Raw genomic sequence first — 6,252 nt, forward strand, 5'->3', positions numbered from 1 at the left:
GAAACCGAATGGCAGAGAAGAGAGACGCAAGAAAATGTGTGGAGGAAGGGGACCAGAGATCGGCAATTGTTCTTAGTATTAACCTTCCACATAAAATAATAAAACACCGGAAAGGGGGGGAACAACCCTAAAAGCTGAATCATGCATAATTGCTTCTTTAACCATTGCCCTTATCGGACAATGATGCTATTTTCAGCAGCAGAGGACAAGGGTCAGTCCACACCATCCAACTGCAACACTTTGCAGTGTTCAGGCAAGTTCATCGATTGCTCATGTCATTTGAGTATTTTTACCAAATTACTTGCAAAGTACTATGTTTATCACTCTTGCATGAAAAGCAAAACCACTATTTTCTTAATTATGAATATGACTATGTGGTGGGCAATGGAACCATGGATTGTGTTGATATGGTGGAGGTTCCATTGCAAGGGCTTATATCCATCTAGGATTAAACAACAAATATCGTCCAGTGATTCTTGTGCCGTATAACCAGTGTTTACCATAAGATCTGGAATGGGACGGAGTAGTCAAAAGTGTTTCCACCTCTCGTTCATCGACGGATGCGCATTACCGGGTGCACATGATCTCGAGAGACATGATGCGAGGGGTGGGAACCCGTAGAAGTCCCAACGGGAATGAGGTCTATGATGGGTTGCAACTGCCGGCGTAGGAATGTATGGTAGAGCCCGGCATTGTCGTCGTGGTCGGGGCCCAGCCTTAATTGGCGTAAGTGAACCGGCGTGGACCCAGGGTCGGAGATTGCAACAAAGGGTGGGTGTTCGAGGTAGCGGAGGAACATGATTGACTAGGACCTTATACCGGGCCTCACACCAAAGGAAGTGTGGACGGGAAAGCTGCCCGGTTGGCACCAAGGTTAAGATCTCTTATGGGTAAAGTAACACACCTCTGCAGAGTGTAACGAATCGCGACCAGTCACTCCTTGTTCCGGGATTTGGAACTGCGAACGCTGCTGGAAAGGAACTCCATGAAGTTCTAGTCAATCGGTGAAGGCTGACGGACATAGTTCTTCTGAATAAAAGCAACCTTTTAAAGAAATGGTTATCAAAACCTGCATGGTATCAGACTTTCTGGTTTGGTATCGTAGTTAGTGCATTAAACACCTCTTTCCTAATATGAACTTGTTGGGTACGCTCGTACTCATACCACTCTTAAATCCCCTGCTTAGACTGTCTGAACCATCTGGAGGAGGACAACGACAACCCTGAAGGAGCCGACATCATCGGCTACGAAGAACCAGACCTCTCTGGAGGTGTTGAAGGTGTAGACTACCTGATAGTCTACGGAAACGGAGAGGGATCCGGAGGAGAACAAGCCTAGACTCAGTAATAGTAGTAGTAGTGCCGAGCAGTCCGAACTTCTAGTAATTAGCTGCTCGCTGGAATAAATGTATAACCTAGTAAGACTTCTGTATTGTAAGTTAAGTTGGGTTCGCCTCGAACCCAGGAGTAAACCTCTTAGGACCCAAGAGGAGCTCCGAGATGATATGTATATATGGCTTGTAATAATGTATGAATGAGTTATGGAACTGCTATGTTCTGTTGTACTACTCTGAGGGATGTAATATTTGCGGATTGGTACTTCGCGAATGTTATATCAACGGCCGGCATACTACAACATGCGGTGGTATGCGGGGTCACCACGGTTGGTATCAGAGCAAAAGCTTTGACCTTAGGTTGGAACCTAGTAAATGGGACGAAAACGTTAGGAGTCAAATAGGATTAGTAAAGAATTCTCTAAAAATATGGTGTATATTCACTTGAGAATAAAACAATCATATCTTTTAGTGCGATAATTCTTTATTATCTCTATTATGATGCATTATTACTAATCTAATATTCTTTCTTTTCTACAGCCAACTATGGCAAGTTCACGTTCGGGATGTAACGTGAAAGTGATGGAATCAAACCTGAGTGAATATGATGGAGGACTTGCGGATATTCTTCGCGCTATGTTACTTGAATTTGGGTGCGATCCCCAAATCAAAGTAACGAAATACATGTACTACGACGGTACAGTGTTAGCAAAGTGTAGGGTAGGACTAATTAAGACTTCCGGAATCCCTAGGAATGAGTATAGTGATGCCAGCGGGTGAGGCTAGAACAATCCAAACAGCCTACCATATTGCCATAATGAGAGTCATCACCGATATTCGGGAACATAAGACGAAAGAGCTTATTGGATCCGAATTTTCTCATATTCCTCATATGGAGGAGGAAGATGATCCTATGCTCAACCACTTTAAGTATGCTAAACGCAAGCCAGCAGAAGCCGCCAAGTACATGGACAATAGTCGTAACCTACTGACATTGTTCTTTCAGTTGAACCGACATTTGTCAGGAGCAATTGACACAATATTGGAAGAGTTCACTGAGCCCAAGGAGGAGACAAAAGGAAAGGAACCCATGGAGGGAGTGGTTCATACACCAGTTTACTCAGCTGGTGACTATATTAGCATTGACCATCCAGAATAGCAAACCACACCTATTACACCTAGGTACTTTCCTAGTAACTCCTATGGAGGATATGAAGGTGGTGAGGAATCCGGAAACCATCAGCGTTCCGTGACTCCTATAGAAAACTCCACGGGTTGGCGTTGGGGATCAGATACTGGAAACCATAGTGATTCGGTTAGGTATAATCCTGAGATGAATGATGATGCCACAACCCAGTTTCAGAAAGATCAGTATAATAGAGGTGATATTGAGGGGTATCCGATGCTGATTGAGTCTGATACTGAGGGTGGAGATACCTTTGGCGGAGTCACTGGGGAGTACACCCGATGGGTGGACTATGATGCACTGAATGACCAGTTCATGAACACAGATTTTGCCCTCGGATCATCATCCGATTCCGACTACAAGCCTACGGGAAGACCCTATGTTCCAGATTCTGTCAGGAGGACTTCACGTTCGACCGGATGGAAGCCTGGGATGTACCGGGAGTGAAGCACGACTAGAGACCACCATGGGAGGCGAGACTACAATACAGTTGTACCACATGTATTGTAGTGTGTAATATTTGTATAAATTTGTACATATACTCTAATAAGTGAGTTTGCATACTCACATCGCTACTGAGTATTGTAATAAGACCACTTATGTATGTATATACAGGGTATATGTTTTGTATGATTTGCATTTGCTTCTTGATTTCCGTTGCGTGACTAGTTCTGTGCACAAAGTTGAGCTCAGAAAACTTGCGCATGGAGTAATTATGAGTACCACTTTGTGTTGCAGAACTAGGGGGATATGTCGGGAGCGCCGAGTGAGGAGAGTGAAGAGCAGCGCCTCGAGCGTGAGGCCAGGCAGAAGGCCGAGGCTGATGAAGCAGCCAGGAATCAGTTTCCACCACCACCACCACCACCACCTATGACGCAGCAGAATTTCCTCCAATACATGCAAATGATGGAGGAAAGGCAAAGGATTACACTGGAGCAACAAAATAAGTTTTTCCAGGAGTTGCTCCAGCAGAACCGGGTGGATAGGCCCGAGAATCAGGGAGTCACTTTGTCAGACTTCCAGAATACGAAGCCAATCTCGTTCGCATACGCGCCCGAACCTATGGACGCGGAAGATTGGTTGATGGATACTGAGTGCAAGCTCAATACAGTTGGATGCAACGACCTGGAGAAGGTCAGGTATGCGACACACTTGCTATGCGGACCAGCCGCATCTTGGTGGGATAATATAGTAGCCGTATATCCGGCTGGTAAGGTATTCACCTGGGAAGAGTTTAAGAGGAAGTTCAGGGAATCCAATGTCCCTGAAAGCATAGTAGAACTGAAGCATCGAGAATTTGAAAGTCTCGAGCAGAAAGATAAGGCCATCCTGACTTACGTCAGGGAGTTTTCTGGACTGTCTCGGTATGCCGTGGAGGAGGTTAATACCGAGGACAAGAAAAAGAAGAGGTTTATGCGAGGATTAAATCCTCAGTTCAAGGTACAGCTCAGGATGCTGAGAGCGACTGAGTTCCAAGAGTTGGTGGATGCATCCATCACTATCGAAGATGACTTCAAGCAACTGCAGGATGAAAAGAGGAAGAAGGCTAAATTTGAGCCTAAAAGGTTTGTTAGCAACAAGCCAAACATGGGTTTGAGTTTCAAGCCCAGATTCAACAACAACTATAATGGCAGAAGGAACCAAGCATTCCAGACTGCCAACCAGATAGTCTGCCGTAGCTGCGGAGGAAAAGGACACTTTTCCAAGGATTGCAAAAAGCCAAGGATAATATGCTTTGGCTGTCGCGAGGAAGGACACATGCTTAGGGATTGCCCTAAGAGAAAGAATGGAGGAGGTCATTCAGGAGGAGGAGGAAGCCGAGGAGGAAACCCCGGAGGGAATTGGAAGAACAAGAAACCCTTCGGCAAGTTGAACTGCACCAGCTTGGAGGAGGTGGTGAACTCCGATCAAGCAGTGATAGGTACGCTGTAACATCCCAACTTTCAAATAAAGAAAGAAGAACAAATCCAATTATCCAAATTTGAGAACCAACAAAAACTTTTCAAATTTCATATAGTGCCCTGCATAGGACTTGTGCATTTTGAGTGATATGCCATGATGAGTGTTATTTTGTGTATGTGATGAACTCCAACAACCTAGAGTGATGCAATTATGATCATCAAACAAGTAATTCAAAAAGAGAAAGAAATCAAATATTAATGAAACCCTAAAAACCCTAACATATGGCATATGCCATTTTTACAAATTTGAACCCTAGACCCTTTTGGTCTTCACCATTAGTGGTAATAGGTAATTAAATAGTTCTTACAACTTTGAGAATCAAAGAAACCTCAATTAAATCAAAGCCAAGAATTTAAAATATGCTCACATAAGATAATGGCCATTTTTGACTTTTATATTCTGGTCACCACTTTGAGCCTCTCTATTTCAAAATTTCTAAACTAAACAAACCTAGATCTTTGCATGTCATCCAAGTACCCAACAAGATGAACAACTTTTGCAAAGGAGACCATATCAAATTCAGCTTGGATCAAGAGCTAGGATCAAGCAAAGTAGAGACTTTTTAATAAAAACAAGATCATCACATTTTTGAAATTGATCAAAACAGACCAAATCTTGACCACCACCAGCCCTAGCCTTGACCAGGGAACAATCCTACACCGAGCCCATGCCAAGGAAACACCAAGGGAGGGTCAGACATGGCGTGTACATGGCCATGCCGGCCACGTCGCACCCCGACGCACCTCCCCTCTCTTCTCTCCACGATCGGCCTCACCACCGTGTCCAACGCGTTGCCAAGGATCCCAGAAGATCGCCCGTACCCACCATCGATCGCGAGGACGCCGACAAGCCCCGGCCGACGCACGCCCAGGTACGCCGCGAGCGGCATGGGCGATGTCACTGGCGCACGGACACGCCCGCCACGGCCACGCGGCGTTCGCCGTACCCCGACCAAGCCCGCTCGCCCTGGTACTCATTGCGCCACGCGGAGTTCGCCGGACATGATCGCGTCACCCCCTAGCCCCTACCGTCGCCGGAGAGGACAAGTGCGCCCGCCACGGCCGCGTCAGTACGAGCAAGAGCCCGACCACCGTACGCCGCCATTGACCGCGCCGTTGACGCTCCGAGGACCGCGGTGACGTCGTGAACACGACCCCGTCGTCGCCTAGCCCTCTAGACCCCCGGAACGGCCGCGCCCTTGTCGACCTCGCCGCAGCACCCACGGCACCTCACGCGCCTATAAAAGGAGGCCTCCCCTCGGCAAACTGAGCACACCACCATGACCACCACTCACCACCGCTTCGCCCAGCACCAGTAGCCACCCCGATTGACGCCGGAGCAAGCCCAATTGGAGGATCGGAGCCACCAGTACCCGGAGGTCGCCGCCGTCGATTGGAGCCGCCCCTGACGACGCCACTGCTACAGGCTGCTTCCTCGTCCTCGACAACCTCGAACGGAACACCGCCGCCGCTCGCCGGAGCTCCGACGCGCTCTCCGACCCCCTGCTGCCGCCGCGCCGGTGAGTCTCTCTCGTCGGAGACGACGACGAACCACGGCCCTCCGATCCCCTTCTAATCCAACGTCTCTGGTTAGCCCATACCGATTCGGCGTTTAAACGTCACTGACGAGCGGACCCCACCCTGTCAGCGCGCCGCGCGTATGTGGACCGTGGTTGGGCTAGACTGGGCTGGTTTGGGCCGTTTCGTTTTGAATCTGGCCCAGTTAGTTTCCCGCCAGCCCGTTTAATTCAAATCCCGTTTAATAAATTTGG

This window comes from Lolium rigidum, chromosome 1, assembly GCF_022539505.1.
Source record: "Lolium rigidum isolate FL_2022 chromosome 1, APGP_CSIRO_Lrig_0.1, whole genome shotgun sequence".
Taxonomy (NCBI): domain Eukaryota; kingdom Viridiplantae; phylum Streptophyta; class Magnoliopsida; order Poales; family Poaceae; genus Lolium; species Lolium rigidum.